General features: G+C 44.3%; 1 long non-coding RNA gene across 1 annotated transcript; it reads left to right on the top strand.

Annotated features, from left to right (window-relative positions):
- The first annotated feature begins 2,996 nt into the window (after window positions 1-2,996).
- On the top strand, window positions 2,997-19,719 carry LOC309360472. Its single transcript, XR_014164182.1, has 3 exons — window positions 2,997-3,233; window positions 5,553-5,620; window positions 18,307-19,719. It is a non-coding gene; the product is annotated as an uncharacterized lncRNA (long non-coding RNA).
- The last annotated feature ends 1,342 nt before the right edge of the window (window positions 19,720-21,061 follow it).

The raw sequence follows: 21,061 nt of genomic DNA, 5'->3' as shown, positions 1-21,061 counted from the left end.
TCCGGAGTTATTAATGACTAATACTCACCAAAACCCATGGAACAAGTTAGTCATGATTAACCTGAAGTCCCTTTTTGCTTGCACAGAACTTAGTCACAACTAAATTTAGCTGGATTTTGGTCAATGAGCTTTCTAAGGCTTCCAAAGTTTAGCTTAATGGATGCTTAGTCAGACTCTGAACTTGCACCATGACTTTCCCAAAGGTTAGTCTGACAACGAGGCTCCGCATTTTGGCAGGTCTTACTTCTTTTCTGGGATGAAAATTTGGAAATGTGATCTAGGTGAGGAAATTAGGCACACATCCCTGTGTAGCTGACAAAAAAATGAAGAGCGGCAAAGAGTTATGAATGTTTTGTACAGGAGGTTCAACTCTGTAAAGAGGGATTGTGGCATTAGATATGTGTGGAACCTTATTCTAAATGTGCAGCATATTCAATAAAGAACGCTGGGTCATGTTCTGCAGCACAAGGCTAGAGTTATTACAAAGTGTTTTCTTTTTCCTTCTTAAATGACTGACATTGAAATATTTGAAATGTGGCTTTTTAAAAAGAGAGAGAGAGAAGATGACTGTTGCCAAAGAATTAGAGGTAGAAATCCAACACTTCACTATACTTCATGAAGTATAGTTATTGTGGTCTTAAAGACCAGTAAATGAGATACAGTGGTACCTCAGGTTAAGTACTTAATTCGTTCCGGAGGTCCATACTTAACCTGAAACTGTTCTTAACCTGAAGCACCACTTTAGGTAATGGGGCCTCCGGCTGCCACCGCACCGCCGGAGCACGATTTCTGTTCTCATCCTGAAGCAAAGTTCTTAACCAGAAGCACGATTTCTGGGTTAGCAGCGTCTGTAACCTGAAGCGTATGTAACCTGAGGTACCACTGTAATTATTTTTAAAAGGTTTAACTTTCCCCCATCCCATGTGCCCTTGAAGGAACTGAAGTTGCAGCAGGAAGGAGGAGGCAGTAAAGGACGATTGGTGCCTTGAGATTGAGATTCTAACCATGTGCTAAAGTGAGTTTTCAGGGAGGCCACTGCAGAATATTGCAATCTAGTATCAGATCGTTTTAAAAGCTCCAGGCATGCTATCTGTAAGGCTTGGGTCTCTCCCACACACACGAGATGCTGCCAGCAGTTAATTATCTAAGATTTATTGGTTCAACAAAAAGCCCCGGCTGGAACTCCGCTAATGACACAGTTGCCGGAACTAAGCTCCGCCCCCTTTCCCCCCAACAGGAAAAACGCCACCTTCTCTTCCTGTCCGTTTCGCGCTTCTTGGCTAATCTTGTGAGTCTACGAGATCAGGGGTATTGCACCCCCCCCATATTTCTGTGTCTGTGTCACTATCTGAGCTTTGCAACTGAATTCCTACTCTCTGTGTTTCTCCGTTTTTCTGTGTACAAAGGTTGAATTCCTGTGGCTAACTGCTTCTCCCCCCTCCCTTAGGAATTCTCTCTCTCCTTCCACTGTACCTGTCTCTTCTCTGACAGTATCTGCATTTGGTCTTCAGAAGCAATAACATAATCCATGAGAAAGTGGTAAACGGCCTCTGCCCTGTATACCTGAAGGAGCGTCTCCACCCCCATCGTTCTGCCCAGACACTGAGGTCCAGCTCCGAGGGCCTTCTGGCAGTTCCCTCACTGCGAGAAGTGGAGTTACAAGGAACCAGGCAGAGGGCCTTCTCGGTGGTGGCGCCTGCCCTGTGGAATGCCCTCCCTTCCGATGTAAGGAAATTATTATTATTTATTGAATTTATATACCACCCTATACCTGGGGGTCTCAGGGCGTTTCACAGAATAAAATCAAGATATAAAATAACTACCATATTGTCCCAAATATAAGCTGCACCCGAATATAAGCTGCACCTTTAAAATTGGAGGGGGGGAGAAAAAAAGAAAAAATACATGAATATAAGGCGTTCCCTTTCTCGCGGGGACTCACCGAGCAGGCAGCTCAGTTCAGGGGCAGCTTGTGTGTTGGTTAAATAACCCCATTGGCCTGCTAGTGGGCCTTAGGTTGCCGATCCCTGTTCTATATGTTAGGTCTACAAGCTGCGCATATTCCATCAGTTTAAGTTGTCATTCTTCTTTGGTTGCGACTTCGCTTGTTTTCCATTTTTGGGCTAACAAAACACGAGCCACCGTAGTGGCATATGTAAATTACCTTTTCTGACAACTGGGAATTTCTGTCTGATTATCCCCAACAAAATGGATTCTGGTTGTTGTTTTTTTTGAAAAGTACTTTTTTTCAATTCATTATGAATTATTTTCCAATACTCTTTTACCATTTTACAGGTCTGCCACATATGATAGAACATACCCTCAGTCTCATTGCATCTCCAACACTTATCTGATTCAGTCTTATACATCTTAACCAGTCTACTCGGTGTTAGATACCATTGGCCCCAAAGACTTTAAAGGCGATCACCAACACTTTGAATTGCGCCTTGAAGCAAACGGGCAGCCGATGCAGATGTTGCTGTCCAATCAAGGATGTGTTTATGAGTGCACATTTCCTCCAAGAAATACCCAAGGCTCCACTGCAGGGAGAAATGTGGATCCTTTGGGATAGGTGTTGAAGACAGTGTACACAGCACAAGCCATATGGTTTTCTCTGGGCTGACAAAGAGCACAGCAACATTCTGCCTTTCTTCTCCCTTCTAAGAAAGAGCTGCTCTCCCAAGGAGGTGTGAGAATGAGAGTCTACAGAAATACCCTGCCTTGCAGGGGGAGTTCAGAGATAGTTCACTGAGTCAGGGGAAACTCTGCCTTTACTCTTGTACCAGGTTTTATGGAAGGAAATTAAAATATATATACTGTCTGACACCATGGTGGAATGCTTGGAATCTGAAATATATAAAGTCTAATAGGATTTTGGCCAAAGCCTAGTGCATGGTCCTACATCACGGTTTTACAGATTATTTTTCTTTCTTTTGCTATGCTTTACTACAGGTTAAAGAGGTTTACTGCTGTTTGGTTTCCAGAACAATGGCTGTATAACTTCTGATTTGTGTGGATATTGTGAACTGCACTTGTTTCCTGCATGTTTGAAAACCCCGACATTCATTACCGTCCTTCCTCAATAACCTCCCGACTTCTTGACGCAAGGCTATATAGTAATGCAAGCTCACTTTAAGCACACATTTATATACTGAGAGCAGCTCTGCTCATTTTTATATCTTTAAATGCCATCTATGTGTGCCGTGCCTTGAAGATGTAAAATGCTGTGTGCGGTAAGTGCTAAGTTATTATGGATTCCCTCTTTCTCCAAAGCACTTTGGGAAATCAATATGTTACTCAGAAAGACTGCATTGTCTCGGGCAGATCTGCTCTCTCTTACAGCTGAATGATATAGGACTAAGGGCTTGCCATACCATCCTGACTTTCCAGATAATACAAATGGCAAATAGGTCTAATATATATATATATATATTTATATTTTCTGGGTTAGCTCAAGAGCATAATTAAGGGCTGCCTATCCGTTCATTTACTTTTTTTCAAAAAAGAGAGCATACCATCATCTGAAATTATGCAAAAAATAAAACAGTAAAACATCAGCCACGATTTATCTCTAGGGGACAACCAACAACATGGGAAATGGGTTCTGCAATCTGGTTATATATGAGCTATCCCTTCCAGTCGGGATTCAGGCCTCATCATGGGACTGAAACTGCCTTGGTCGCACTGGTTGATGATCTCCGGCGGGCTAGGGACAAAGGTGAGAGCTGTTTCCTAGTTCTGCTGGATCTCTCAGCGGCGTTTGATACCATCGACCATGACATCCTTCTGGACCGTCTTGAGGGGCTGGGAGCTGGGGGCACTGTCATACAGTGGTTCCGCTCCTTCCTCCTGGGCCGTGTTCAGAAAGTGGTGGGGGGGGATGAGTGTTCAGACCCCTGGCCGCTCACTTGTGGGGTGCCTCAGGGTTCTGTCCTCTCCCCCATGCTTTTCAACATCTACATGCAGCCGCTGGGAGAGATCATCAGGAGGTTTGGGCTGGGTGTTCATCAGTATGCAGATGATACCCAGCTCTACCTCTCTTTTAAATCAGAACCAGTGAAGGCGGTAAAGGTCCTGTGTGAGTGTCTGGAAGCGGTTGGAGGATGGATGGCGGCTAACAGATTGAGGTTGAATCCTGACAAGACAGAAGTACTGTTTTTGGGGGACAGGAGGCGGGCAGGTGTGGAGGATTCCCTGGTCCTGAATGGGGTAACTGTGCCCCTGAAGGACCAGGTGCGCAGCCTGGGAGTCATTTTGGACTCACAGCTGTCCATGGAGGCACAGGTCAAATCTGTATCCAGGGCAGCTGTTTACCAGCTCTATCTGGTACGTAGGCTGAGACCCTATCTGCCTGCGGACTGTCTTGCCAGAGTGGTACATGCTCTGGTTATCTCCCGCTTGGACTACTGCAATGCGCTCTACGTGGGGCTACCTTTGAAGGTGACCCGGAAACTACAACTAATCCAGAATGCGGCAGCTAGACTGGTGACTGGGAGCGGCCGCCAAGACCATATAACACCGGTCTTGAAAGACCTACATTGGCTCCCAGTACGTTTCCGAGCACAATTCAAAGTGTTGGTGCTGACCTTTAAAGCCCTAAATGGCCTCGGTCCAGTATATCTGAAGGAGCGTCTCCTCCCCCATCGTTCTGCCCGGACACTGAGGTCCAGCTCCGAGGGCCTTCTGGCGGTTCCCTCCCTGCGAGAGGCCAAGTTGCAGGGAACCAGGCAGAGGGCCTTCTCGGTGGTGGCGCCCGCCCTGTGGAATGCCCTCCCACCGGATGTCAAGGCGATGGACAACTACCTGACATTCAGAAGACATCTGAAGGCAGCCCTGTTCAGGGAAGTTTTTAATATGTGACATTTTAGTGTATTTTTCATTTCTGTTGGAAGCCGCCCAGAGTGGCTGGGGAAACCCAGCCAGATGGGCGGGGTACAAATAATAAATTATTATGATTATTACTATCTCTTGGTGATAGATGGTGCATAGTTTTCACCATGACTATTTTCACCGACATATTTCTCAAATAGCATGTAGCAGACCCTCCAAGCATCCCTATTTTCCAGGGACAGTCCTGGATTTACAGATGGCGTCCTAGTTTCTGATTTCATCCCAGAATGTTTCCACTCCCTGCTCATCTGTATCATACCCTCCAACATTTCTTCAATGAAAATAGGGGTGTGGTGTCTCTCACTAAAAGGAAAATTCTCACTAAAATAAATGAATAAATGCAGGTATAATTAACACACACTGAAAAGAATGATGGGCTTTTTGTCTGACAGAAGACCAGTGACTCAAAAAACAAAACCCAACAAAGTACCTGTCAGCAAGCAACTGACAAGCTGAGCTAGCCTTGTAAATTTCAAAATGTTGTGGTTGTCAGATTTCTGCCTCTTACACATTTTAATACCACACGAACTTTTAAAGAAGGTGGGCTACAAAAGAAAGGCACGGCGTCCTTCGTTGTTTTTGGCCTCTGTGCATGCAGATTGATCTGAGATGAGGGTGGGAATCTTCTTCTGCCAGATTTTAATATATTTCCCCCCTTACAGATAACAAAACAATTAACACTAAGATATTCCACCGAAAGAGCTGCAGGAGAGATGCATAAGCAAAATAGGTAAGGATCTGTGTTTGCTTGATGAGGGTGGGGATTGGCTGTGAAGCCTGATGATGTCATCCTTGCACTGGTTTTATTCGACTAGCATGACGAGAGAGGCTGCAGAACAAGAGCTGAAATGTGGTTGTATAGGAATGACGGAATGAATTGGCTGCTCAGTGCATTGAGATAGCTGGAATTGTGCTCAGCAAGCCGCCTGCTATTCTGAAGTGTAGGCAGATTTCAGGCCTGTGTTCATTTTGTTTTTACAAACTTTCTGAATTCCTAAAATGTCTGAATGCTCTCAGCCATGCTCAGAGTCCTGAGTCTTTTACTCCGAGCCAGTATCTGTAGGCTGGGTCAAAGTCTTGAGATTTACGGAGCTGCTCTCCTGGCGGAGCTTGTGAAAATTGCAATCTAAATCAGCTCCCCAGATGGTAGGTCATTAACAACGCAGGAGGACAGGATGCATGCCCACTGGTGTGTAATACCATGGATATAAACTCCAGTGTCTGAGAGGGAGATGCAAATAGCTTTTCCTCTGTCTTGTGAACCTACAGCCTGCTGCCACCCATTTATTCGTTTGTGGCACCATTTGCACTTCATCATGTGTCCATTGAAAGACCCCCGAAGAATTACCTTAATGTACGAGAGGTGAGAACCAAAGTTGCCAACAGTAGTATGGAAGGCGCACACTTGCAGTACATACTGGCAATGAATGCCACAGTCTCGATTGCTTGGATGGGCTCCATTTTAAAGCTCTACCTGGCAGCCCAAATTCATGAAGCACTGTGTGGCAAGGCATTCCCCCCTAATCTTTACTGACAGCGTGACTTTATTGACAACAGATGTTAGAGGTTTGGCATAGGCATTGGGTAGACCCCACCCCTTACGGCCCACATGCCAGAAGAACTTGCGTTTTGGGGTCAACCGGAAATGAAAGATTCCCTGAGCTAAATCAAGGGGTAACTGCCCCAATGGATTGCACCTTGGGAGTGCTGTGGCCCTTGTCCGGACAGAAGCATCTCCCATGGTTCTTTTTAATGGGATACCCCATTTCAGAGGGACCAGGCAGAGGCTACTAACTCCCCTCCGATCAAGACTACACCTATCCAATGCCCAAACCACCAAAGTTGTGACAATTGCTATGAGGATGGCGAAAACCAGACAGAGCCAGACGGAGCCAATTTGCCAACTGGGAAAATTCCAACCTGGTGTCAGGAACTGGGCAGAGGAGGAGGAGTGGTGGAGGGTGGAGGTAATGTTAGGGGCTGGGGAGAGGATGAATGGTGGAGATGGCCTCACCATCCTGACACTTCCAGGGTGGAGGAAAAGAAAGAGAGTAAAGATTTACAACAGGGGTTTGTCAGAGGGCACAGCTGAGAGGCAGATGAGGGGTAAAGTTGGGAAACAATGGAAGAGGAGGAGCAGGCAGAGGTGGAGCAGCAGCTGGCTGACACATTGTCACAAGAAATCATTCCAGACCCTCCATCTCCTAGAACCCGGAGAGCCTTAAAAGTCAGATCTGTAGGTGCTGTTTCCAAGTGGCTGGCCAAGTGGAGAAGGAGGAGCCAAAGGAGAAGGGAGAGTGTGGACGTTGGAGATTCGAGCCTCACCAACACCTCCCACTATTCCTTCCAGGTAAACTGGCCCCTTTTAGACTCCCATCACTTGTTTTCAAACGGCTTCTGGAAAACAGAGCAATGGACACACCATGGAGCTGCTGTCTTCTGAGTCTGTGATGTGCAGATCCCTGCTGCCTGGACCTCGCCTCCCCCTCTCCACCTTAATCTGAGCTGCGCCTCAGCTCCCCTGGGGGAGCAGAAAGTATGCTTCCTCTGAGAATTCCTCTGAGAACATTCCTTTGAGAATGTGCAAAGTGTAGAGTTTGCCAGAGTGGTGCATGCTCTGGTTATCACAGTACGTTTCCGGGCACAATTCAAAGTGTTGGTGCTGACCTTTAAAGCCCTAAATGGCCTTGGCCCAGTATACCTGAAGGAGCGTCTCCACCCCCATCGTTCTGCTCAGACACTGAGATCCAGCTCTGAGGGCCTTCTGGCGGTTCCCTCACTGCGAGAAGTGAAGTTACAGGGAACCAGGCAGAGGGCCTTCTCGGTAGTGGCGCCTGCCCTGTGGAACACCCTCCTGTCAGGTCAAAGAAATAAACAACTATCTGACTTTTAGAAGATATCTGAAGGCAGCCCTATTTAGGGCAGCTTTTAATATTTTATGAATTATTGTATTTTAATATTTTGCTGGAAGCCACCCATCTGGCTGGGGAAACCCAGCCAGGTGGGTGGGGTATAAATAATTTATTATTATTATTATTATTATTATTATTAATAATAATAATAATTATCCTAGGGTGCACAGTACACCAGCACTGTGACCTCACACCTGATGTTTGAAAGAGCTCCCAATGTGAAAATTCCATTTTAAGAACGACTACATAGCATGTCTGAAAACCCCGCTTGAATGCTTCCGGGCACAACAACAAATCTGTTCCCTAAGTATTCCCCTTTAGCATTGTGAGTGCTGCCCAGCTCCCAAAGAGCCGAGATAGAAAAGAAGTGCCTTGAATGCAGAAAGCGTCACTTATCCCACCATCTGCTGAGCGAAAGAGCAAACCCCTTTGCCATCCAATAGCAATCAAGAAGAAACGGCATTCTGGTTTTATGTACCCTGTAATGTCATCGGGATGAGGCAACAGCAGCGGCAGCAGCCGCCGTACTGCCACCGCCACCGGTGAACAGATATGGCCAGGTCTTAAGATAAGCCACCGCTTGAATCATTTGCTGCCGTTTCTGAAGGCGAACCTGAGCGATGCTAAGAGATAGGGAGAAAGTCCTTGGGTTAAGCTGGCATGTGCCAGTGAATTAAAGGCTGGCGCTTGCGACGCTGCATTGCAGGGGAGCTTTTAGCTGTTCAAAGCTGCCAGCTGATGTCTATCTAAGCATCATTGCCAAGAAGCCAAAACTGGAAGCAGGTGCGGGGGTAGAGGAACTGAATGTGGTGGTTGGGAGAGCACCGGGGGGGGGGGGAGGTGGCGGCCGGGAGGGGTGTGTGGAACGGATGAACAGAACTTCTGTTGTTAAAATTCTGTTGCCTTCATTAAGGCCTAAACAATGCTTTGCTTTAAACTTGGAGGATATTTTTAGCCTGATAGACTACTGCAAACCCAGTCTGACAATCCTCTTACATTTATGCACTGAACTAAAAGGCTCCCCTCCGCCCCCCACTCCTCCAGCAGAGCCGCGGATTGTCTAGCAGAATGTTGTATGCTGATTATAGCAGCTTTGCTCAGGAGACGGAGAGCATCTGCTTCTTAATGTGCCCCCATCGTCCCCCCCAGCCCCCCCACCAAACTGCTCTTTGGGAACTTCCACCTCCCTTAGCCCAGGGCCTGGGAAAAGAGCCTCTTCCCAACTCAAGTCTCGGTCTTCACCGTGCCATGTCACCAGTTCAGCCATCGTAGCATACCACCTCCTGATAAGAAAGAAGGCAGGCACCAGCAATGCCAAGAATTTGCATTCCTTTCAGAGGCAGAAACAAGATGTGCCACTCATGTTTGCAGCCAGAGAGATTCTCCATTCTCCCTTACGCTCGGCTCAATGGCACTCACACGGCGGGTGGAGTGGGGGGGCGGAAAGGCGAGGGGAAAGGGCAGGTATATATGTGTAATTATAGCAATTGTACTAGACAAGTAGTACCTGCAGCAGAATGTTGCAGTACAGAGGGCTTGTGTTCAGCATTGCAGCCAGCCTCCTAGGACATTCCATTCTACCCTTTGCCCCCTTTTCACACCCACTTCTGAACAATCAGCATCCTATGACCACTCGGGGTGCCCAGTCCTCACTGAGCTATTTCCCCACCTGAATTTTGATTTTAATGATTTTGTGTGTTTGTGAGTGTGTGCTTCTGCAAACCTCCAGTTTCTCCCGAACTTGCTAATGCTTCTCCTGTGTGCATGGGTGCTGCCATTTTGGTTAGGTAAGGATCCATACTGACAGGAATGCATGACGAATATTAGTAGGGAATCTATCACTGCAAGCGGCCAGTGTATTTCCTAAGCTTCATGCCCATCACTTCTTGGGGACTTCCAGTTTTCATTTTGTTGGCCAAATAAAACAAGGCCCTTCTTTAAGTTGCCTGTTCAGCATTCTGTTAGTTGGAACATGATGCCTTCCATGAAAATCGAGGTATTCAAATGGCATTTGCTATGCCTGGTGGAATGCATTATTGCAGGAGACCAGGGCCCTGCAGGACTTGACATACTTCCGCAGGGCCTGCAAGAAGAAGAAGAAGAATTTGGATTTGATATTCCGCTTTATTACTACCCTAAGGAGTTCTCAAAGCGTCTAACAATCTCCTTTCTCTTCCTCCCCCACAACAAACACTCTGTGAGGTGAGTGAGGCTGAGAGATTTCAGAGAAGTGTGACTAGCCCAAGGTCACCCAGCAGCTGCATGTGGAGGAGCGGGGAAGCGAACCCGGTTCACCAAATTATGTGACTACCACTCTTAACCACTACACCACACTGGCTTTTCTGCATGGCCTTCAGTCTGGGTCCTGTTTGACCCCCCTCCCCCATGGGACCCTGTCAGTTACCTCTTTGGCCCTTTTATTGGCTCATGTGGGACCAATATCTATAGCTGGCCCTGATGAATACTTGAGGTTCCCGGCCCCTATGGTTTTAATTTGTGGGCAGTCATTTAATTTTATCCTGATTCTAATTTTTAAGCTGTATTTTAGTCAATTGTTTGATTGTGTTTTAATGTATTTGATATTTGATGTTAGCTGCCCTGAGCCCAGTCTTGGCCGGGGAGGGTGGGGTATAAATTAAAAAATCGTACAAAACAATCATTAAAATGATGGACCACTCATAGAAGTATCAAACAACTGCAGAGGCCTGTTGGCATAAAAAATGTCTTCAAGAGTTGACACAAAGTCACATGAGATCATGCCTGCCAAATCTCTGTGGGAAGAGTGCTCCGCAAGATGGCACTGGCAACTCTAAAGGTCTGGCTTCTGGTTGAGGCTAGTTATAGAATCATCGAGTCATGGAACTGTAGAACTGAAGGGACCCTGAGGATCATCTAATCCAATCCCCTGCAATGCTGCTGCTTCTTCTTTGGTGATCACTCGTAGCCAAGTCAGATTGTCTTCCATAAACACAGTTTTAGCAGTGAATCCGTAAGTGACTGTGGAGGACAATTCTGGATCCACACATCCTTCCACAGTGGGGACATAGGTTTCCGGGTGGGAGTTGATGATGGTGAGGGTTTGCCACGTGTGCCTTCCTCTTTGCACTTTTCTTCCTTTCATCCCGAGTTCGATGCGTCTTCATAGCCCATGACACATTTGGTAAAGGCTGTTCTCCAACTGGAGCGCTCGCAATGCATGTGGGGATTGAACCTGCAACCTTGGCATCATCAACACCATTCTCTTATCAACTGAGCTATTCAGAGGTTGGGCTTCTCCAATATGGGGGGGGGGACAAGTAACAGACCTTCTCTGGCTGCTCTTAGTGATTGAGCTGGGATATAAGGCTTCAGGTTGTCCTTAACGCTATCCTGAACCCAAGCTGCTCTTAGCCAATTACAAGCAGGAGTAGCTCTTGAATCACTTGTGATAACAGGAGCCGGATTCCATATTCTAATATCGTTCTTTTAATATTCTTTCATGGGCAAGGGTTTTTGGCTGAGTGATGGAGCCTACGAACCACCGTGCAAAAGGGTTAACCTGTACAATGTCTGCAAATGCGACCATGTGCCTTTAAATGCTAGTCTTTTATTTTACGGCACTCAAGGAAGCATTCGGAACACTGAGCACTTTGCAAGGGTGTCGCCCCCCCCCCCCCGTGCACATGAATGAGGTTGATTAAAAGCTTCGAACAATGAGTGTTCCAATATATTTTTTCATATATAAAATTTAAAACCTCAGCAAAGTACAATAGCTTGGTAATAAAGTCATGAAACTGCTAATGGGATAGGTTTTCTACAAATGAACTGACTACCAAACACAGTAATAAGAAGGCTAATAATATAGTTATAAAAGAGAGGGAGAGAGAGGTAATGCAGCCAGGGCCTATTAAGTGAAACTGTAGATGAAGAGGACTTATGTCATCAGTCTTTGAATTTTGTACATTTTGAACATCATCCAAAAATTATAATCCACCGTTTGAAATATTATAGCAGTGACGAGGGAGAAGTGGTCTCCCCCGCTTGGCCCTATTACAACCTTATGGCCTCAAACATTCACATCCTACTGTAAATATATCATGTTCCTTATGAAGAACCTTTTAATTCCCCTCCCCCTAGTTCTTTTTGGTTTTAAAGGGTCTCTTGCTAAAAGGTTAGTGTCTGGGCAAAGGAAGTCTCCGTTTGATCTTTCCTTCAATGTGCATTATTCCACACTAACGTCCTGATTGTGTTCAACAGGACTTTCTCCCTTGTATGTGTGTATGAGTTTCTACCCTGAGCTCTTTAGTATACAACCAATATCTTCCAAACACACTGCAGCAGAGGTATTTCATCATTTGAACAACCCACACCTTTTGAAGATTTCTAAGGAGTCGTGCTTCTTTTTGTCATCGTGCTATGTCAGCGTCATGCAATGGGCTCTGGAAATAGCACCTGAAAGCAACGCTCCATGACTTGAGACTCTGTAGTTGGAGGGGGATTTCACTACATGGAGTCTTGCATCCTTGTCATTCATGTGCAGTGCAGTATCTGCCCTGACTCTGATCAATGGTGCAGGTTGCAGGAGATAATACTGCTTTGCCTTGGGTGGGTTGAAGGGATCATATATGTCAGGGGATGGGCTAGATCAGAAGATTGGGGAATGTAATCACAGAAAGATCAGTTCCTAACAGAATATTCACGCCCCCCTGCTTCCAGCATTTCCAGAAACAGATAAACAGGCAGACACAGAAGCTGCACAGTTGAGAGAGGAGCTACCCAGCTATGAGATAGTAGCTAAGCAATCAGAAGGGAGGGAGCAGCTGAGCGATACATCAATCGGGAGTGGGGGGGATCCCCTCCCTTCCCCCGAACTCGGAGGTCTAAGCATGTCAGAGAACAAAGGATAGGCGGGGAGGGGAAAAGAACTTCCTGTTGGCATGCTTCTTGCTGCGGAAGTGGGGAAGAGTCAGAGTAGGCAACTGATATCCTTACAGAGGGTTGCCTTTTGTGCTTGTAACAGAATGCTGTAATAAAAGGACTATAACTCTACCCAATGCTCGTTAATTCTTATTGGTGAGCCACCGGAAGGGAGAGGGGAACTCCCATACTTGACAATATATGACCTTTAGTTGTAACATGCTATGATTGCTTACTTTCAGGGTCTGCAAGAACAGGGCAGGCCACTGAAAGAAGTGTCAACAATGTCTAGGCAACACGATGACCATATACATATGTAATAGACAATCTTTATAGAATTCCTTCAAACCATAACAAGTTCAAAATGAAATCTTTAGTCTCAAAGTCACTGAAAATCTTTAAATGAAGCGAGGTACCAAACTTTATACGATGAAAGACAAGCTGTGAAGCTTTGTGTATTCAGCAATATGATATCCAACACGGAACAGTGATTCTGGATATTGACTACTGTTTCGTAGAATTCTTCGTCAGTGTGGTGGGAGGATATAGAATTGCTTCATAAACCAATCTTATAATAATGACTACATTATTACATGAGCACTGTTCCATAGCATTTGATATTTTCATTTACATACTTTCATTCAAAATAAAATGGGTTTCCTACTCTTTTCTGGGGGAAAAAATGTGAAAGTAGATATCAGTATATATAAATCTTCTGAACTCTTTTCTTCCTTTTTATAGTCCGGATAAGCCTCCAACTATGAGTTATTCAGAAATATTATACGAAAGAGAGAAACTCTCCTTCTCTAACAGGGTCTGACTTCATATTTATTGAGACAATGGAAGGCAATATTAAAGTTTTTACAGTACTGAACATTTCTTCTTGGCTCCTAACCAAAGGAAAATGTGGCTTTAATTCTGTACATTTTGTACAATGGGCCTTGCTAGCATTGCACGTCATGTTTCCTGCAAAAATGCTTTGTGTTACTTTTACATCATTAAGACTTTACTTTTGTCCTTCCACAGTCCATGGAATTCCATCAACGCCTGGTGTTTGTTCATCACATTTTGTAGAATGATTGGAGGGGGGAGGCAGCGGCGAGAAACAAGGTATATTCTATAAGCAAACAGAAGAGATATGGACAAAGTAAAGGAATGCAAACAGGATGTATAAATTCTAAAGCCAGAATTTCCTGTTAGCGAAGATATATAGAACTAGAGTCATAGTTTCAACTGGGAAGAAGCCAAAAGGAAATAAATAATGGCATTTCAGATTAGTGCATTAATGAAAGTGGCAGCCGAAATCAGTAAGGTTACATAACTCTTTGCTGGAACATAAATAAGAGCTTCAAGGTAATGTGGATTCACAAAGAGTCCTCTCGTTTAGATGTTCTCAAAGGACTCTGGCATTTAAAATTTAAGACTGTACATTTAAAAGAAGTACGTGACAATAAGTGGCAGGCCCTTGTTCAGTTTCCACATTGTACGGTGCCAACTGTTCCCAAAATGCAGAAAGGGGTTAGGGGTTTTTTTACTCTTAAAAATTGGTCAATGTTATGTTTCTCTGTTTCCAAGCTTAAGTTCCATTTTCCACATTTCGGCATCTTTTTTTTTTTTTAAGCCCCCATGAAATTTTGAATGTGAATATCCCCTAATATTGCAGTTACCCCCAAATATAATACATTTTTGCAATCGTTTCCCCATATCCTGATGCATTTCTGTATGCTATTTTCACTACTGTAATGCATTTTGGACCATAAAGAAGGCTGATCGCCGAAGAATTGATGCTTTTGAATTATGGTGCTGGAGGAGACTCTTGAGAGTCCCATGGACTGCAAGAAGAACAAACCTATCCATTCTTAAGGAAATCAGCCCTGAGTGCTCACTGGAAGGACAGATCGTGAAGCTGAGGCTCCAATACTTTGGCCATCTCATGAGAAGAGAAGACTCCCTGGAAAAGACCCTGATGTTGGGAAAGATTGAGGGCACAAGAAGAAGGGGACGACAGAGGACGAGATGGTTGGACAGTGTTCTCGAAGCTACGAACATGAGTTTGACCAAACTGTGGGAGGCAGTGGAAGACAGGAGTGCCTGGCGTGATCTGGTCCATGGGGTCACAAAGAGTCGGACACGACTATATGACTAAACAACAACAATGTATTTTGTATGTCGTTTTCATGAATATATGCATTTTTGTGCACCCATTCCCCTATACACATATTTCTGTAAACATTATTTGGCTGGAAAATTGCACTGCAAAATTTCGAGAAGTGTGCATTTTGAAGGATGGTTCACATATCTGAGAAGGGTTTTGATATGTGTGAATTGCAGACTCTCCAGTTTTCCCTATTTTCCAGGAACAGTCCCGGATTTTCAGAGTCTTTCCCAGTTTTCTTTATGATCCCAGAATGTCCTGCTTTTCCTTAAAGGTAAAGGTACCCCTGCCCGTACGGGCCAGTCGTGTCCGACTCTGGGGTTGTGTGCTCATCTCACTTAAGAGGCCGGGAGCCAGCGCTGTCCGGAGACACTTCCGGGTCACGTGACCAGCGTGATGAAGCTGCTCTGGCGAGCCAGCACCAGCACAGCAGACGGAAACGCCGTTTACCTTCCCGCTATAAAGCGGTACCTATTTATCTACTTGCACTTAGGGGTGCTTTCGAACTGCTAGGTGGACAGGAGCTGGGACCGAAAGACGGGAGCTCACCCCGCCATGGGGATTCGAACTGCCGACCATACGATCGGCAAATCCTAGGCACTGAGGTTTTACCCACAGCGCCATCCGCGTCCCGCTTTTCCTTAGACTGTCCCTATTTTCATCAGAGAAATATTGGCCGGTATGTTAGGATGTCCCTACCTTCATTGGCAAAATGTTGGAGGTTATGGACCCTCGAGTCCAAGAGATAAGTAACTAGAAACCTTTAGAAGACATCTGAAGGCAGCCCTGTATAGTTTTATTATAATTTTTTATATGTTGGAAGCCGCCCAGAGTGGTTGGGACAACTCAGTCAGATGGGTTGGGTATAAATAGTAAATAGTAAAATTATTATTATCATAATGGATGAGGATGTTCTTATTTTCATCAGTGAAATGTTGGAGGGTTTGGAATTGTGGAGAGTAGGGAGTGCATTAAAAGGTGAACTGATCTGAATTTCTCTCCCATGACTTATTGTCCTCAGTTTGGCAGTTTGAGTCTAAGGCTATAAGGCTATAGCTTCAACCACATTATGTTAGCCCTTACACCTTATACACAGTAATGCTTATTTCTGAGGCATGCCTAAATCACTGGCCTGAACCAGGCTGCTTCCTGAGATCCAAACATCCTGCCCCCAAAGTCAAATTGATTAAGAGCAAAGGCAGACATGCAGGCACAGTCTCAGACTGCTTAGGGGGAAAACCTGGGAAAGGAGGAGACTTAGGACTCAGCTACAATTGTAAAGATTTGAATGTGCTATAAATATGCAACACTAGATGGTGCCAGAGAGCAGGAAATTTTAAAATGCGGTTTTTCATAGAGATTTTTTTTTCTTTTGTTATAACAATCTAATTTCTGACTTATTTATAGCGGGGTTTTTCCTGTGTCTAGATCCACTCTTGGGCAGTTGTGGGAAGGCAAGGACCCTGAGTCTTGCAACTGCCTCATAGAGGCAAGACCTACCAAAGAAGAGTTGCTGTGCTCATACCCTGTACAGATCCTGGTCCCCCCCCCCCCAAAATAAAGAGTTAACTTCACCTGCTCTGTGTGATTTACTGCTGGGTTCCTCCTGATAGCGATGAAAATCCACCTGAACACAATGCAAATCCTTCCCCAGCTTCTTCACACTGATTCTTGAAACTAGCGCCCCTATCCATATGGTTGACTTTCCAAACTGATTAAAGCAGAACAGAAATTAGTAAATAATAGTTGTAGCAGATCCTTCACAATATCACACACAGATCACACATTCTACATTTGCTTAGGCCCTCTGAGAGCTTCTGGCCTGTAGTTCTGAGAATATATATGATTATATTCTTCTTCTTCTTAGTCTTTTCTTTGTTAGACGCCCCACTGCTGATATCAACCATTTCAGATATTCAGTCTTGTCCACGTCTTCCATAAACTGTTTCTTCTCTGTTTCAAACTTCTTTCACTCCAATGATTAATAGTCTTGCAATGCTTTCCTTCCTCACTTCCTAGTAAATGAGAAAATAGGGGAAGGAATTGGTGAGATACGGTATTCACAGTATCCGACCCAGACTAATTAGCAAGGCAACCACAGATTCAATACAGATGAAAATATGTCAGAAATTTTGAACCAGTACCAAGGCCTTTACCACATCTGCAGAGGGTTCCAACAAATAGATTATTATTTTTAACACAGTTTGATCCAATTCTGAGGGAGAGTGAAAAAAATATGCTAGTTTGTTTCAGGGGAATTTGGTTCATATTTCCATATGGATGTCTATACCTAACATGGTGTCCTTCAGTTGTTGTTCGACTTTGTCTGGCTGCACCCCCTTCACTCCATGTTTCTTCTAGCCCAGGTCATAAAGGAGATTTAATCTTACACATTCCAGTTCCCACCAGCACCAGCCATCTTGGCAATGGTCAGATATGCTGAGAAAAGCTGCTGTTGTTGTTACATAAAATTTGAACGCTCCCAAAGGAGCTCAGGGTGGCTAACAACAAGTAACAGTCACAGATACAGACTGGGAAAGATCTCAGCTTAAGAGGCTTGCTGGAAGAGAAAGGTCTTCAGTAGGAGCCCAGAAGGCGGCAGAATATTGCCCGCCTAATATTCAAAGGAATTACCGTATTTTTTGCTCTATAAGAATCACTTTTTCCCTCCTAAAAAGTAAGGGGAAATGTTTGTACGTCTTATGGAGTGAATGCAGACGGTGCAGCTATCACAGAAGCCAGAACAGCAAGAGGGATCGCTGCTTTCACTGTGCAGCTATCCCTCTTGCTGTTCTGGCTTCTGAGATTCAGAATATTTTTTTTCTTGTTTTCCTCCTCCAAAAACTAGGTGCGTCTTGTGGTCTGGTGCATCTTATAGAGCGAAAAATACAGTAAATTCCAAAGGCGCCACAACACTGAACACCCAGTTGCTACATTGTGCAGAATGGACCTTCTGAAAGAAGGTATCTGCAGAAGGACTTCACCAACAGAGCACAGTGAAGAGACAATCTTTCAGGTATCCTGGTCCCGAGCTGTATAGAACTTTGTTCCCCCTAACCAGCACCTTGAACTTAGCCTCCCATTCACTATTCAAGGGGTTCTCTCAACCTGCCAGCTAATTTGGGGGGAGGGCATGGAGCAACAAAAGGAGAAGTGGTGGAGGGAGACTCATTGCACTAAGGGGACATCCTTGTGTGGACTTTCACTAGCAGGACTAGCTAGCTGAATTTCACCCAATGGGATAAATTGAAGTAGGACTAATGCTTGATACAACCAAAACATGTGTGTGTGTGTGTGTGTGTTTAACGAACTCTTAAATACATTTTATCTTTCTTGACTGTGCAATATGCAGAACTTAACTCCACCTTTTTGAGTGCCTCAAACTTCAAAATGCAATTGCATCCCAAATATTGAACACAAGCCATTGCAAACTACTTTTTCATTCATTTGCAGGGAACGCAAGTCTGCCGAGACGTTTTCCCTTCCACTTTGACTTTCTTGCAGAGGAAGATGCTGCAGTTGCACACTCTGAACGATATCAAAGCACTTTCCTTCCTAGCTGAAAAGCTGATGGGCAGGAAGGGCTGAAATCCAGCCGGGCTTAAGTTTTATTTTGGAGTTGTATTTACATGTGGTGATAAGATAAAAAAAAATATTGTTAAAAACAAGCAAGGGATTTCAACACTGGTGACTTAATTCAATTTTCTTGGACACTGTCAATATTTCTCATAGCAAGAGAGAAATGGATCTCCACGCTGTCTTTGCACTGAAAGGGAGTTTTTTAAAAAAGGATTCCAAGAGCTGTCCAGTACAAAATTGTTTTTGGCTCTTCTCTAGCCACAAAAAGGCTGGCCAAACCAATTTCATTCACATTTTATTTTAATAAGACCCAAACAACAACAAGAAAGTCCCTCTGAGGCTCACAACTTGTGGGCAAATATCTAACCTGAAGATGATTGAAAATGCCTGGTTTATTGCTATCCCCAACTGGGAGTTTCAGAATGGGAAATACTGCTTTGAAAGCAACAGAATAAGAGTTGGCTTTGTTATGTATTCCTTTTGGAGCTTGTTCCCATTCACTATGTTTCTACTTCCTTGCAGCTGACTGTGGGCAAAGGCCTAAATTTTATTTAAACTCAGTAGGCCTGAGCTTAACTTGTATCTAATGAGGCAGCATACCCTAATACAGTGGAACCTCGGTTTCCGGGCATCTCGGAAGCCAAACGTTTCAGTTTTCGAACACCTAAAACCTGGAAGTAATTGCTTCCGTTTTTGAACGCACCTCGGAAATCAAACAGCTTCTGAGGCACATTTTTCACTTTTCTCCATTGAACTTGCTGACAGCCCTTTGTGCCTTGGTTTTTGAATGTTTCGAAAGTTGAATGATCTTCTGGAGCAGATTGGGTTCAAGAACCGAGGTTCCACTGTAATGGCCTGCTTTTTGGTGTTGCTGAGAAGGAACCAAATCCCTCGGGTTTTCTTCTGCTTGTGGTTCACATATCCCCTGCTCAGAAAAGGAATAAAGGAAGAACTGAGTGTGCTGTTTTTTTTCCTGTCCTTCAGTGTGGCCCCATAGGTTACAAATTGACTGGGGTGAGAGGCAGAGTCTGTTTATGCCCATTTGTTTTAAATAGAAAAGACCCTGATCGGCTTTATATTTAAGGGTACAAATACTCTCTCCCTGATGATTCTTAGAATTTGCCACTCTTCAAATGTCACTGAAAGCCCCCACATTCACAGGGGATGAATTGGCCCAGTTTAAGCATAGACACCAAAGTTCTATTTTGAGGATGAAATGGAAGCATGGGATGGGAACAGGAAGCACAAAGCCCTTGCAACTGTTTCCCCGCATTTTGTAATGTTGAGAGTGACTCAAGGATACAGGTTCTTTTCCTGTAGCCTCCAAATCTTCAGTCTTCCTGAGAATTATCCTCAGGAACAAGAGGCATTGGGAATATTGCACGGGGCTGGGGGTTAAATCTCTGGTTAGTGCACAAATACATATACATAATAAAAATATATTACAGTGGTACCTCAGGTTAAGTACTTAATTCGTTCCAGAGGTCCATTCTTAACCTGAAGCGCCACTTTAGCTAATGGGGCCTCCTGCTTCCACCGCGCTGCCAGAGCACGATTTCTGTTCTCATCCTGAAGCAACGTTCTTAACCTGAAGCACTATTTTTGGGTTAGCAGAGTCTGCAACCTGAAACGTATGTAACCTGAAGTGTATGTAACCCGAGGTACCACTGTAATTTCAACCAATGATAAGATAAATTTATGTCGGTGAATTATTTTTGCAGATACAAGAAAGGTTTGTACATCGTAGCAGATTTGTGTTTCCATTTTAATACCAGTGATTAGAATTAAGCTTTCAGGCATTTCTTCAAGGTCGCTGCCCTGCCGTATATTTCCCAGTTCTGCATGACACCATTGAGTTGCACTGATGAATTTAACCTTCCTTGGAAAACTGCCTCTATGAGACAATCAATAATACTAATTATACATAGACCACACACAATAAGAATCCTACTGGGATAAATGTATATATTAATAGAGGTCATGTAATTAAATCTCCCTAACATAGGCTAGAAATGTACCCAATTAAAATGGGGAAACTTAATCAGGAGTGGCATTAGTAATTGGAAGAGAAGATAAAGGCTAATTCTGGATTATGGGTGAAAACTATTGTGTATTTGTTGCCATAAAGAGCACTTTAAGATGACATTTCACAGTGATCTTTCCCCCCCTTATTGGTGCGATTCATTGTTGAATGAAATGAGGAGTATTGTTGCTAATACTACATCTGTAAATTGGTCTTGAATTTATATTGCTTTTTTCAAATGAAACTTGCATCAACACCAAAAGCAATCTACTTCCAGCCAACAAGGCAATCCAATATTTTGTGAAGTGCCACATGCACAAAATAGATTGAATTAAATTCTGCTGCCCATTTCTTAATCATGGTTAATTGATTTGGAGTGGGCTACAGGTTTGTGCTCTCACTTTCCATTGCCCTTCCTCCTCTCTTCTCCATGGGAATTCTGCCACCCATTGGCTTCTCCGCATTAGGTTCAACACTTCTGATATGAGTTGCCATATGGACATCTTCATGATTTTTGGAAATTCTGCCTGGACGTTATTTCCGATGGACAAATCCCAGATATGTCCTGGAAAACCTGGACTTATGGCAGCCTTGGAAAGAAACCAC

Source organism: Podarcis melisellensis, assembly GCF_964234715.1.
Source record: "Podarcis melisellensis genome assembly, chromosome: 17".
In the NCBI taxonomy this organism is placed as follows: domain Eukaryota; kingdom Metazoa; phylum Chordata; class Lepidosauria; order Squamata; family Lacertidae; genus Podarcis; species Podarcis melisellensis.
The sequence above is the reverse complement of the archived record's forward strand: the minus strand, read 5'-3'. Positions and strand labels throughout refer to the sequence as shown.